Source organism: Myotis yumanensis, unplaced genomic scaffold (assembly GCF_028538775.1).
Source record: "Myotis yumanensis isolate MYYU_CA2020_CCGP unplaced genomic scaffold, mMyoYum1.0.hap1 SCAF_8, whole genome shotgun sequence".
Taxonomy (NCBI): Eukaryota; Metazoa; Chordata; class Mammalia; order Chiroptera; family Vespertilionidae; genus Myotis; species Myotis yumanensis.
Genome location: NW_027223759.1, coordinates 43,264,331 through 43,279,668, shown reverse-complemented (window position 1 = coordinate 43,279,668; position 15,338 = coordinate 43,264,331). Strand labels below are relative to the sequence as shown.

The following is a 15,338-nucleotide window of genomic DNA, read 5'->3' as shown; positions in this document are numbered from 1 at the left end:
GAAGCAAGGCTATACCCATGCAAACAGACTGAACAGCAACTGCTGAGGTGAGGACTGCTCCTCCCAAGGGCCCCCGTGGAGGGTTATTGGGGTGGGAGCTGACCCTGTTGCTCTTCAGCACTCTAGCTTGTACTGAGGGGACAGAGCCCAGCCCTCCTTCCTGAGCCTGGAGCTGAGGTCAGTGCCTCCAGGTCCCGAACCACTCATGTCTCCTTGGGGCAGGCTGGCTGTCGACTCCCAGCTCTCAGGCGCCTTCTCCGAGCAGCCTGGCCCAGCTCTGGCAGTTGGCACCAGCAGACTTCTGTGCAAGAGATGGTCAGATGTTTCCTTCAGGGTTTGATGGTTTTCAGTCCATAGGTGTCATACCACCCAAGTAGCCCTACCACTCAATGGGGCAGAGGCCAAAAAAGAGATTTTCCCCACAAACCCTTTCATGTCAAGGATTGGTTTAGCAACCACCCGAAGTTTCTGACTGAGCCCATGTCTCAGGTCTATCATAAAAGGGGTCATTCTGCATGGCCTCGTGGTCTACAATAGTAACCGGAATGCTCTGGTTGGTTTTACTTTGCTCCGTGCTCTGACAAGTAGAGTAGGTCAGGCTTTGGAGGCAGACTGTCCCAGGTCCGAGTTCTGGCCCTGTGAACTGTGGGGCAGTCCCTTCGTCCCTCGGAGGCAGTGTCCACGCCTGTGAAGGGGACTCATTCGGAGCCTGCCTCAGAGGCTGGTAGAGGGGCTAATCAGATAGAGAGAAGCTTGACCGATGCTCTTCTTATGAACGGAGCATAAGATTGAGAATAAAAACTTTCCATCTCCGTTTGGGGTAGGAACTGCCAGTGTTATTCCAGTGTACCAATTTAGGTATTTTAAAAATAGATCCTTTTTGCTTACTTAGGCTAACTAAAAAGTAGAGAAAAAGTAGATTAGAGGTCAAAAGGTACGTTTTGCACAGACTTAGATCCAACCCATAAGAACTCAGAGTTCTTCCTGCTGAATAAAGATAACATACCTCCTTCTCTCAAGAAAATAGCCAGTATAGACTAATTCATTAATTTTTTATAACTAACATCTGTTTCAATGACAATAAATGCTGGCTGGTGTTTCTCAGTGGTTAGAGCGTTGGTCCATGCATGAAGGACCACAAGTTAGATTCCCAGTCAAGGCACATACCGGATTGCAGGTTTGATCTCCAGCCCCGGTCAGGGCATGTGCAGGAGGCAACCGGTCTATGTGGCTCTCTCACATCGATGTTTCTCTCTCTCTCTCTCTTCCTGTCTCTCCCTCCCTTCCACTCTCTCTAAAAAAACAATGGGAAAAATATCCTCAGGTAAGGATTATCAACAACAAAAAAAACAATGACAATAAATACAATTTTAATTATTAAGATAATATTTACATAAATATTAAAATATGAAAATAACTTCATAATATTTTATTCAACTGCCATGATGTATATACACAGAAAAGCTTGATTTGTTTATACTGAGCGTTTGAAAAAATAAAACCTTACTTTTGCCCACTTTGCTTAACATTTTTCCCCCTTAAAAAAAGGAATCATGGAATCACTGGGGCTTTTGCAGTGAAAGGCAAGGCCTAAAACAAAAATCCTCACCCTTCTGCTCTTGTTTACACAGGTAAACACTGTCTCTCTGATTTCAGTCCCAGAAATCAGTCAGTGAATAAGTCCTTATGCAGAGGCCCATGGCATGTTTTTTGATAGGAGTTTTACAAGCTATAGATGTATTTAGGAATAATATTAAATCATTCAGACCATTAAGAAAGATTAACTTCTTCTAGGATTCTAACTCCTGCGTTTAGACATGTCTATGCAACTGCCTACTTGATATTTCCGTGTCATGTCTAACAGACATCTCAGACAACATATCCCAAACTAAACTCCACGTAGCTCTCCTCCACCCCCACTTGCTCTACGTACCACCTTCCCCATCTCAGTTTGATGGCATTTCCATTTTTTCTTTGGTTAGACCAAAATCCTTGGAGTCTTCCTTGACTCCCCTCTTGCATTTATTATTGTTCAAACCAATGATTTTGTTGATTCTACCTTCAAAATAACCAGACTATTTACTCCTCAACCACCTCTATTGCTGCCACCTGGTCAAGGCACCATCGTCTCTCGCCGGAGGACCAGCCTCTTACCCGGTCTCTCTCTTCACTTTCTCTCCTGCAGTTTCTACTCAATATAATAGCCAGACAGACCCTTTCAATGTAAAGCCAGGTCCTCCTCTCTCCTTTGCTCAGTGTCCTCCCAAAGCCCCCTCTCACGCTGCGTGAAAGTCAGAGTCCCACCAGCCCTCCAGGATCATGCTTCCTACTTCTCTCCTCCTCACTTACTCTGTCCTAGTCACACTGGCTCCTTGTTATTCCTGGACTATGCCAGGCATGCTCCTGCCTCCAGCCCTGTGTTTTCCCCAAGGCAGTGGTTCTCAACCTTCCTAATGCCACGACCCTTTAATACAGTTCTTCATGTTGTGGTGACCCCCAACCATAAAATTATTTTTGTTGCTACTTCATACCTGTAATTTTGCTACTGTTATGAATCGTAATGTAAATATCTGATATGCAGGATGTATTTTCATTGTTACAAATTGAACATAATTAAAGCATAGTGATTAATCGCAAAAACAATATGTAATTATATGTTCAATATGTGTTTTCCGATGGTCTTAGGCGACGCCCGTGAAAGGGTCGTTCGATCCCAAAAGGGGTCGCGACCCACAGGTTGAGAACCGCTGCCCCACGGTATCTGCAAGTATTCTCACCTCTTCCAAGTCTTCTCTCAAATGCCACCCTCTCCACAGTCACCCCTCTTAAACCCACATCCACCACTGCATTGCTGCTCTTCCTTTCCCCGCCGTACTTCTTCTTCCATCATACCTACGACTTTCTAACCTTGTAGCACACTACATAACAGAACAGACTATTCTATTGGGTTTCTTGTTATTGTCCAAGTCCTCCAACTAAAATGTATGCTCCACATGGAAGGCACTCAATAAATATTTCTGGATTAAGAGAAAATGCTAAAAAGCAAGCAAACAATAACCAAAATAAACACACACACACACACACACACACACACACACACACCCCACATGAAACATCCATTGTCCAAAAAGGACATTGTAATATACAGGAGTAGGACCCACATATTATATCATTTCCTCCTTCTTATAATGCGTGTGGTATTTTGAAGAGGACTGATGAAGGAGAGGCTGTTGTTTATCCAGGAAAGACCCCCTAAGAGTGGCATCCCGGGAAGGGGTAGATTGCCACACTTCCAGCACGGGGACTTTGTCAGAGGCCCTAAACTTCCCTTTTATCTGGGAGCCAGACCCAGCATGACTGACCCACAACACAAATTTATAAGAGGCTGCTGAGCATATAAAAACTCACAAATGATGTCATTTCTAATGACAGTGTCCATTGTCCAGAATACATTCTTCCGAGATAATGGTACCCAGGAAGCTGATTTAGTGTTCAGAATGTGGTTCAGGGACCTTGGAATCACAGCTAAGGATGGAGAAACCTCTTGAGGGCTACTTAATCTTGACACTTCACACTGGACAACTCCTCTCAATGCATGTTCACTCTTCCTGGCCAATCCTGGACAGCCACTGGAAGTTTCCTCTCTGAGTTATCCTCTTCTTTGCTCCGACCATCACCATTCATTACACACAAACTTTCTCCAGGTAGGATGAATTAGGTGTCTACGTATAATGCAGGGGTTGGGCAAAAGTAGGTTTACACTTGTGTGTACACAAAACACAGAGTTTATTCTTGTACTAGAGGCCCAGTGCACGACATTTGTGCACTCAGGAGGGGGATCCCTCAGCCTGGCCTGCACCCTCTCGCAGTCCGGGAGCCCTCAGGGGATGTCCGACTGCCGGCTTAGGCCCACTCCCCACCAGGGCTTCTGGCTGAGCGGCACTCCCCTTGTGGGAGTGCACTGACCACCAGGGGGCAGCTCCTGCATTGAGTGCCTGCCCCCTGGTGGTCAGTGTGAGTCATAGCGACTGGTTGTTCCACCGTTTGGTTGATTTGCATATTATCCTTTTATATATAGGATTAGTGCACAGATTTGTGCACATTGAGAGGAAATTAATTAGAAGAAATATATTAATATCACCATTCACCCTTTCTCTCTAATAGAAGTGTATGAGATGAAAAAAATTAGTAAAATGTATATGAAAATATTATATAAATTGATTAATAAATAAACATTAGCAACATGATATAACAACAAAGACATGAAATAAAAACAATAAAAAATGACATAAAAACAATGAAAACATGATATGAAAACAACAAAAACATGATATAAAAATAACATTGATAAAAACAATGACTGATAAATTGATTAAACTTATTCTAATATCTCCCTGTATGCCACACTTTCAGAGTGCTTGACTAATTCCCCATGTGGTGATGAAGTAGTTACAACTTTAATGTCACATGCTCTTCGAACTCAAGAGAAAGCAACATATAACTGATCATGTCCAAAAATGGGTTCAGGTTGGAATATTCCTACTCTGTCTAGAGTTTGTCCTTGTGATTTATTTATTTATTTATTTTTTAAAAAATATATTTTATTGATTCTCTACAGAGAGGAAGGGAGAGAGACAGAGAGTCAGAAACATCGATGAGAGAGAAACATCAATGAGCCGCCTCCTGCACATCTCCCACTGGGGATGTGCCCACAACCCAGGCACATGCCCTTGACCAGAACCGAACCTGGGACCTTTGAGTCCACAGGCCAACGCTCTATCCACTGAGCCAAACCGGCTTCGGCCCTTGTGATTTATTAATAGTCATCGCAAATGCTGGCATCATGGGAAACTGTCTTTGAATTAATTTAAATGGGAGGCCACTGTCAGACAGGGACAAATCAATTCTTGGAATCAGAACAACCTCTCCTTCCACAGATCCTGTTAATACTTCAGCTTCGATTATGTTAGGTCTCAATCTTTTAGTAATAAATAATAGTACCATTACAAAGACCCCATTTACTATTAAGATTTCTCAGTAGCATGATGATTGCACCTACTTTCAATTTTAATTTATGACACAGCTTTCCCGAAGGAGCAATACTATTAAGAAATCCTATGGGAAAATTTTCCTTTTTGGCATCATCCGTTGAATTGATGGCATCATCACTCAAATAGGTGTGAAAACCTCCATTGAGTATATCCAAAATTTCTTCATTTAATTTATGAATGTGCTCATTTTTAGGACAAAGAATCGCATGTTTAGATATATTTTTATGACGATGCCGCTTTCTTTCAGCTTCAGAATGTCAACAAAAACAACCAAATTCACGATAGACAATGACAGATCAAAACACATGCATGTGATTGGCGCCAGCGAGAGCTTTATATGTATCATACATGCGCAAGCATGGACTGCATGCTTCCTCAGCCAGGAACTGGTTGGTACAGTGCGCAGCATATGTACCAACCAGTCAGATGGACAGACAGACGGGTGGACAGTTGGTCACTTAGCTTTTTATATATATAGATAAATAAGCGAGGGCCAAGGTAGTCGGGCTGTGAGGACCGAGCCCCTTGCACGAATTTTGTGCATCGGGCCTCTAGTATGCATATAAGATCTTTGGTTGATCTCTTCCCGCCCTCCCCTCTCCCCCCTTCTCTCTGAGATTCATCAGTCTGTTCCATGTTTCCATGCCTGTGCATTGAGCGTCTGCCCACCGGTGGTCAGTGCACATCATAGCTACTGGTCGAACAGTTGAACGGTTGGACACTTAGCATATTAGCCATATATATAATCATTTATTGATTATTGCATTATTTCCCATATGAACAATTATAAACCTACTTTTGTCCACCCCTGTATTATCCCCATATTGCTGTGCTGTCTCCCAGGAATTGAGTAGCGATCACTTAGCTGGAGTTCTGGGAATTCATAAACTCCTCAGTCTCTTGGTTTACTCCCATTATGCATGGCTCTAGCCTCTGTAGATACCCGAGGGCACCTGTATCTAGATTCCAAGTCCTCGGGACCCCTCAACACTGTAGCTGGTGACCCAGGCTGGTGTTAGAAGCCTTGGTCTGCACCCACTAGTATCACTAATTAGTTATTTGGACCAAGAAAAATCACCTAACCTTTCTGAGTCTCAATTTCCAAATAATGAGGGGATTGAACCTTGAAGTTCCCTTCTATTTCTAAAAACCCAGGATTCTATTTTCCACCTACCTCTTTAAGGTTTAAATAATGACAACAGCCTCTGAGAGCCTCTGAGAGCCTCTTTCCGAAACTTTTCCCAAGGCCAGATGTTCCTGGCACCAAAGTAGGAGAAAAAAATATTTTTTGAATAACCTAACATTTTTGTCTTTTAGAGCAAATTATCCTCTGGCCTTTTCAATTCCCTTTTTCCTACTGCTCCTCCTTATGAATCCTTAAAGTAAGTTTTAAAAAGTAAATTATCACCCTTCCTGATTCGTCAGGATCTAGCTTACAACATTATTTTCCTTCCAAAATTATTTTTCCTACATAAAACCTTTCAAGCATTTTTATACCAGTAATTATGCTCATCAGCCTTGATTTGTTTCTGTTTTGCAAGGAAGGTTACTCAATGCTCGGGAGAAGAGAAACAAAAAGCTTAGAGACAAGGTTGGCTGAGGAAGCATGCAGTCCACGCAGGTGAATTCTGGTCAAATTTTCACGAGGTGAGGGGCACGAAATGGCAGGAGTGAAGAAATAAGAGAAAATACAGAGGGAAGAAGAGAAAAAAAAGTGAAGGCACATGTTGTTCGCTTTGAAAGAGGTTTTAGGCCAAGCCCTGGTGGCAGTTCATCAAGAATGTTCATTTGGTTAAATGACTTCTGGAACTGGGACTTTCCCGAGAAGTCGCACCACATCGAGAAGGCAGAGTTGGAACTCTAATTCCCTTTCACAGCTCTCTCCACGCGGCCTTCTGCGTAGCAAGCTGCTGAGGTATTGGGCAGCAACTCTGTTGGTCCCACACCCAGTTTTTAGGAGTCAAGATCATTCTACAGGTCCCTAAGCCTTTAAGGGAGAACAAATCTTTCCATAGCTGCCATGGAAATAAAAGAAGATGCTCCAAATCACCATTTAAGAAGTCAGTGATTTACTGAAAGAATAGCAATCCACAGGCAAACCCTCCCAACGAATCTATAGGTATGATATATGCAAAACCTCCTAGTCTGCAGTTAGCAGCATATTCCAAATAATGGTAGATTCCAAGGTATTATCTCACGACCTTTAATTGAGGAGGCGTATGCCCTAAAGCAGCCATCACCAACCTTTTGGACCTCATGGACCATCAGTGGTCCACGGACCACCAGTTAGCGACCGCTGCTCCAAAGGTTTCTTTAAACCAGCGGTCGCCAACCTTTTCATACCTCACGGACCACCAGCGGTCCGTGGAATTTCCCCCATTAAGAGATATATATTTTTGTGTGTGCACACATGCATGTGCGTGCAAACATGTATCCTACTATAAAAAAGGACTCTGTTTTTAAGCCACACAGGATTATAAACCAATACAATGAGTGAACTTAAAATATATTATTAAAATCCAGACACAAACAAAAGTAGAAAGGAAGCCTAATTCATCAGAAAGTACCAAAACAGACACCCTAGTAGGTAGCCAGCTAGACAGTCTCAAAGCAGTAACTTCTAATTAGTATTGAGAAATTACAGTGTTAGTGGTATATGAACACCTCCTGGTGAAACTGACATAGGATGTCACATAAGCTAGGACTAGGCGGCTCTTACATTTGGTTTGTTGCAGCATAACAGGATTCTACTTTGAAGACTCATCTTTTCCCAGTTTATTCTTTTTAAGGAAAAGCTTTTCTCCATCCTTTAATAAACAAACAAACAAATGCAACTGTTCTTGACATTTTCTGATGCTCCCCCACCCCTTTTTTTGTGGTAGTGGGGGAGACACTAAGAGGCTTTTTCTGGAAAGCCTTTTTTTAAACAATACATTTCTGAAGAAGTGGAGGGAAATTGAAATGGCAGAGTAAAAAACCAATCAGGCATAAGGCAATCCCTTCACTGGAAGTGTAACAGAGAATTAATAAGTGTAAATGAGCCTTAATAATATTTATTTAGAAGACAGCACCTCCACCAAAATAAAACCACACTGCACTGTGTCAAACTTCCATCACAGCTTCCCCACCATTTCCTTCCAGAAAAATCTGCAATCTAAACAAACAGCATGCCCGCACCTCCAGAGGAATCACACTGTTCTTGCTCCTTTTCCTGGGACAACAGCCCAAGTCCTCTTCCTCTTACTCCTTAAAAGCAAAATATAACATTTTGTTTGAGGTGTTCACAAAGGAAAGTGACAATGATCTTATGATCTGAGTTACCTTGAAGTCTGCAGGTTTGGAGGGAGGGTGGTATAAGAAGACATAATTACTGGATGATTCTCAGAAAGTATGTTTATTTCTGTATGAAGTCTGGCTTTAGTCAACAGAATCCAGGTAAGGCTTTTTCTTGAAGTTTATATAACCAAAAAAGTTACATAGAAGGAATAAAAAACATCTCCAGCTATCTCTTCTCTTCCCTTCCCTTTGCCTTTGTAAGCTATTGAAAACTGAATTGCTTATAACCTGAAAATGACTAAGATTTTTGTGTAGCACTTTAGGGTCAAGATAAAAATATATTGCTGAAAACACACACACATATTATTGAAACTCATGCTCTTTTCACAGCTATAAACCACAGGAGGTAACCAGCTAGTAGCAAATAATGTGGACATTAGAACCTTAATATTCAATACTTTAAAAAAAAATGTAAGGATCCCATCCAGTTTGGCTCAGTGGATACAGTGTCAGTCCACAGACTGAAGGGTCCTGGGCTTGATTCCAGTCAAGGGCATGTGCTTCAGTTGCAGGCTCGATCCCTGGCCCTGGCCGGGGTGCGTGTGGGAGGCAACCAATCAATGTGTCCCTCTCACATTGATGTTTCTCTATCTCTGTCTCTACCTGTCCCTTCTTCTCTCTTTGGAAATCAATGAAAAAATATCCTTGGGTGAGGATTAACTACAACAACCAAAAGATAAAACTTAATAAAAGCTTTAAAAAAAATCTATGGCCCTAACCGGTTTGGCTTAGTGGATAGAGCGTTAGCCTGTGGACTGAAAGGTCCCAGGTTCGATTCTGGTCAAGGACATGTACGTTGGTTGCGGGCATATCCCCAGTGGGGTGTGTGCAGGAGGCAGCTGATCGATGTTTCTCTCTCATTGATTTCTAACTCTCTGTCCCTCTCCCTTCTTCTCTGTAAAAAATCAATAAAATATATATTTATTAAAAATCTATGGTTCCTTAATATCTAGAATAAAGAACTCCTACAGCTCAACACCAAAAATCCAAATAACGTCATTAAAAAAATGGGCAAGAGACTTGAACAGACATTTCTCCAAAGAAGATACACAAATGGTCAACCATAGTATAAACAGATACTCAACATCACTAATTATTAGGGACATGCAAATTAAAATGAGATATCATCATTTACCCATTAGGATGGCTGCTACAAAACAACAAAATAACAAGTATAGTCTAGGATGTGGAGAAATTAGAACCCTTATGCACTGTTGGTGGGAATGTAAAATGGTGCAGCTGCTATGGAAAACAGTATGTCAGTTCCTCAAAAATTAAAAATAGAATTCCCACATGATCCAGAAATTCCACTTCTGGGTATGTACCCAAAAGAATAAAGCAGGATCTCAAAGAGATATTTGTATGGCCATGTTCACAGCAGCCTTGTTCACAATATCCAAGGGTAGAAATAACCCAAGTGTCATCCACAGATAAATGGATAAAGAAAATGTGGTATATACATATAATGGAATGTTATTTAGCCCTGAAGATGAAGGAAATTCTGGCACGTGGGCTACAACATGGGTGAACCCTGAGGACATTATGCTAAGTGAAATAAAGAAGTTACTAGAAGACAAATACTATACAGGGGTGGGCAAAAGTAGGTCCGCAGTTGTTCATATGGAAAATAATATAATAATCCTATATAATAAAGAGCTAATATGCTAATTAGACCAAACAGCAGAATGACCATCCGAACGACCTTCCAGACGAAGCCAGGGCTTCGAGGGCCGGCCAAGGCTGCGAGGGGCTGTGAGGGCTGGCCAGGGCAGCCAGGACTGCAAGGGCTGAGCCCCTTTGCACAAATTTCTAAATAATAACACAAGAATAAACTCTGTGTTTTGTATAATCACAACTGTACACCTACTTTTGGCCACCCCATATGATTCCACTCACATGCGGTACTTAGAGTAGTCAAACTCAAACAGAAAGTACAACAGGGTTGCCAGAGGTTGGAGGAGAAGGAAAGGGAGAGTTGATGAATGGCTCTCTGTTCATTTTGCAAGATGGAAAAGTTCTGGAGATTGGTGGTACAACAATGTGAATGTATTTAACAGTACTGAACTACACACTTCATGGTTAAGACGATAAATTTTATGTTATGTGTATTTTATCACAATTTAAAAAACAAACTACGACTCCCTGTATTTCTCAGCATGATGGCCTTACACATGGCCAGGGGCTTCTCTCTGAGGAGTCCAGAGAGCTGGGCCTCCAGACTTGCTGATGTCAACTAAAAAAGATGGCCCAGGATGAACTTCATGGTAAAAGTTGCACTCGTCAGAGTTTTATTTTCTTTTTCCCTCCCAGCATGAATGCTAGAGGGATGAAATGATGAGGTATCATTTCATCCCTCTAACACCCAGGCCACCTAAACACTGGTGGATGCTGACTCTGGGGTTTTGGGGAGAAGGGGCCTGCCTATATGTCAAGGTCCAGGAGAAGAGAGATTTGCAACATCAGCCCCCTTCCTCCTTCTTATTTAGAGAATTCAGTAACATGCCCCATAAAATTCACCACTTTTTCTCTAGCTAAAAGGTGACCATTTATCTCTTTCTACTTTTGACTTTCAAACTGAACTCAGTATTCAAGTTGGAAGTAATTCCTGTCTAAAACTTACATGTGAGATTAATATTCCAGTTGCTCTCCATTATCCCCCATGATTTACCTCCTTCTGCCCATTCCCTGTCTTCTTTTTTTTTTTTTTTTCTTTTCTTCCAGAATCCACTTCCAGGTCTGGGAAACAGGCATTGTGTAATAATGACACTCTATAAATCTGTCTTCTTGCATCTCAAACACAAAGGAACACAGTGAAGGTGGGAAGCTGGAGAAGGGGGTGAGACATGGCCCCAGAGAACAGATGCCTCAGAAGAAAGGGGAACAGCTTTTGGAAGGATGCATTTACAAAAAACATCAGGTCCATCTGGAAAGCATTTTAGCAAAATAGAAAACCCTTTTCTACTATGAGCAGCACATGAGCTAAATACGAAAATTCCTGAACAACAAAGCTCTATGACCAATGAAAAAGAGCAAAACAGCAAAACAAAACCGAAAGAGGAGCTCCTTCTAGGGATGACGGGCCTCCTCTGAGCTGTAGGCCTGTGGGGTGCTCAGGGGCGCTCCTGGCGCCTCGTGCAAGAGACCTGCCCCCTGCAGCTCCCCTATGTTTCCTCCAGGGGAACATTGCTTCATGCAAAGGGTTCCAAATACCAAAAAACTCCGATCTCCCCTTCACCACCTCCCCCATGGGAACGTGGCTGCCTCAGTCGACCCAGTGCAGGGTTTCTGAAACCACTTGGCCTGTGATCCCCAACTTAGGATCCTCCCTGATTCTGTCCACTTCCTCTCCATTTTCTTACACAACATGGTAGTAAAACATGAAAAATGTGGCAATCCGAGGACAAAATAAACAATGATTGTTCTCTTTCATCACTCTCCTGGTGATTTTGCCTGACTGGGGTGTAAACAACATGTGAGTCCATTTACCCCTCACCCCTCCGTCCTTGTTTTTCTGTCCAGACACTGAAACACTATGGCCTGAAAAGATAGAACGAGAAGCAACCAGTCCTGGTCCCTTCTCTCCATCCCTCTCCCAGCCTCTAGCACAGGGGCCCTCAAACTACGGCCCCGCGGGCCACATGCAAATACAAATACTGTATTTGTTCCCGTTTTGTTTTTTTACTTCAAAATAAGATATGTGCAGTGTGCATAGGAATTTGTTCATGGTTTTTTTTTAAACTATAGTCCGGCCCTCCAACGGTCTGAGGGACAGTGAACTGGCCCCCTGTTTAAAAAGTTTGAGGAACCCTGCTCTACCAACACATCCACAGAGCCACAGAAGAAGTCTCTGTTTTCAAAAATGCCCAGAAAAAAAAAAAAACCACAACTCACCATCCTCTCTGGCTAACCTGTTCTAGTCCTTAACATAGTCCAAGAATATAGTCACTTCCTTCTTCTAACTCAAATTTGAGACAGATTCCTTCCTCCGATAGGTCCGCAAGCATCAGGTTTGTGTAGGGACCTTTCATTGACTTGAAGTTCTTAATTCAACTGTCCCTCGTGGCCCCAGGAAGAATAATCTTGGGCCCTTCCGCTGTTTCTGGGCTCTAATTTCCAACCCTTGACCTAGGTCTCAGGCTCTTCTCTAGACTCTTCAAATCTTTCTTTACATGGGAAGCAGGAGCTGAAAACACAACAGCCAGACCTCCAGGCTCCCTCAGGCCCCGCACAGCCCCAGCCCAGGCTGGGCGCCTTCTTACACTGCAGGGGACTTCCTCATCTCACGTTCAAGCTGCCCGGCCTCTTGGCTGCTCCCCGTGTGTGTCAGTACAAGAAGGAAAGGAAAAAAGGAAGAAAGAGGGCAGAAAAAATAGAAAGGGGAACTTAAGAATGTATAAAGACACGAGAAAGTATTTTCACATATTTTAACAAAGCCAAAAGATTCTTCTCTACCAGATGAAAAGTTCGCCCCAAACAACAAACCTTTGCAGCATGATTCTACCCACAATATCCCTGCTCTGCAGCCCTTTGAACACCCGGATCCGCCTGCAAACAGGAGCTGATTCGTCCCACCGCGGACTTATGCTGATAGGTGAACAGGAGCAGAGGCTTAGCTGAATTCCGCAAAGTAAGTTATTGAGTGCACATCTCAAGGCTTGTTTTTTAAAGGCGCAGAAGTTCCAAGCAGGGCAGCAAGAGACGTGGATTTCCTTTTCACAATAATGGCTGGATGCGTGTTCCCCTAACAACGTGTGGCTGTTCCATTCAAAGCCAGAGCGGTTACCTCCCATTACAAAAATAAAGGCAGCTCAGGAAAGAGAGCCGGGTAGGCATTTCAGAGTGGCTATGAAAGATTTTTTTCGGGGGCGGGGGGAGCACTAACCTGTGTTGTTTTAATCGGCTGCAAACGACCCCGTTCTCAAGTTCCCGTGTTAGCTGCTGGCCCGTTTCCTGTGAGCGCTGCATGTGACACTACACTTCCTCACTGCACCTTCTTTGACTGCCTCTCTCCGCGGTCAGGGCCATGTGGTAACACCCTCTCGCTGCTTGCTCCACACTGGGGAACCCGCGTCCACAGACAGGGTTGTCTACCCCAAAGGTAGTTGCAGGCTTCCCCAGGCACAGGTGGAGGAGCTGCGCCTGGGAGGCGGCGGGAGAGCACTCACTGTCTGTGCTCCTGGCACTGGTGACTCCCCAAGGAGGGAGCGGGGAAAGGGAGAGGCAGACTCTTGGGTTCCAGGGGTTCCCCTTCTTGGGGTCGGGGAGGCAGCTGAGAAGGGGTGGGCCGCTCAGCGGAGCTGGGTGCTCGCCTGTCCCTGTCATGGGTCCAGGCCTGGGCCACTGCCCTCCAGCAGAAGAGGGAGGATGAGGAAGGGCGGGTGGCATGTGCCCGGGCTGTCCCCGGGCTGCCCTGGTAAGGGCGCCACCACAGGGGAGGACACCCAGGGCTCAGCTCACATCTCTGGATCCTGCAGGGACACCCGGAATTTCCTGGGACAGTCTCAAGTTCACGTCCAATCGAATCAGTCCTGCTGTCAAACAGCGTGTCCTAATTCTTGGTTCCGCAAAGTCACCATACTCTATGCCCCCTAGGGCTTCTGCTGATCTCCGAAATACAAATACGCCAGCCTTTGGTTTCTCATCAAAGGGCTGGTATTGACATCTTCCTGTGGGATGGTGGGGGTTCCTGGTGGCATGTGAGCCCTGGCTATGGGGGCCTGATGCTGGCCTGGCAAGGGATTGGGGAGCGGGGCGGAGTGCCTGGATGTGTCCCTTTTGTCTCCAAGGGGGTGTGGAAGAGCTGAGGCAGGACCCAGCATGAAGCCCAGGGTGCCTTTTCTAGTTTCCTTGTTCCTGTGGTGAGTGCTCTCTTTCCTTGTAAAACTCCCCTCGCTCTCTGGAGGTCCGCACACACTGGGACTGGTGGATGTAGGAAGTGGTGTGTGGGAGTAAAACGATGCCTGCACCAGGGAATATCTGCAATTTGTACAGCTTGACTCAGTGCAGAAACCCCAAAGTTGTTTATACTTGGCTTCCCTGGAATAGTTTTTTTTTTCCAAATGCTTTTACAGGGATTTTTTGGTTTGGTTTTTAGAAAGGTAACTGTAGACAATCTCACTGTTCCAGGTCTTGAAAACGTCACCCTATAATTCCCCAATGAAGTTTTCCATGTGCGAACACCAAGTGAGAAAATGAGTCCTGAGAGTCAGAACTTTGGACAACAGTAAATCCTTGAAGTCTCACCGCATGCTTGCATTTCTGGCTTTGAAAACACGGAAAACTGTTTTACCATTCTGACAACTGAGGGCTGGTTTTCTGATTGAACTGTACAGTTAGATTAGCCGGTTGAGTCGAGATGGATATAAGCATGGCATAGGAGTAATGGTGAAATTTTGCCATCTTGCAAAAACAAAATACTACATAGATGAGAAATAATAATGGCTCCATTTGAACGTATTTAGAAGTGTCACATTCTGGGTGAAGCTGCCAGTTCCATTTTTCAACTAAGCAGTTACATATGCTCTACTTAAGCCAGGCTCTGCGTGGAATTTTTAAATGTCTTAACAAAATGCTTTATAACTTTCCTTTGAAATCCCTAACCTGGTGTCCTGTCCATGAGGTTCTTCTTCTTCTTCTTCCTTTTTATTTTTTCCTGTTTAGGCATTTAAAAAATTTTAATAAGGTTTATTTTTTAGAATAGTTGTAGATTATTAGAAAAATAAAGAATACAGACTCCCTACCCTTTATGCACACAGTCTCCCTCTTCACTATTAAAAATCTTACCTTTAGAATGTTATATGAGTAGCCATTAATAAACCAATATTGATGCATTATTATGAAGTAAGGCCCATCGTTTATTTAGATTTTTCTAAGTTCCCCCCCAATGTCTTTCTCTGTCCCCAGAGCCCATCCCATTACATTTAGTCATCATGTCGCCTTAGGCTCCTTGTG

The 15,338-nt window shown here is 43.6% G+C and overlaps 1 protein-coding gene across 4 annotated transcripts in view; it reads right to left on the bottom strand.

Annotated features, from left to right (window-relative positions):
- The window catches only part of WIPF1 (WAS/WASL interacting protein family member 1), a 113,742-nt gene that overhangs the window by 57,763 nt on the left and 40,641 nt on the right, over positions 1-15,338 (bottom strand). The window contains exon 1 of one of the 4 annotated variants that reach the window (XM_070422723.1): positions 13,270-13,376. The exons of 2 other annotated variants lie outside the window; for them this stretch is intronic. The gene's annotated coding sequence lies outside the window, so the exon portion shown is untranslated. Of the gene's footprint in view, positions 1-13,269; positions 13,377-15,338 lie in introns of those variants that run through there. One more of the 4 variants, XM_070422721.1, reaches the window with a different exon arrangement.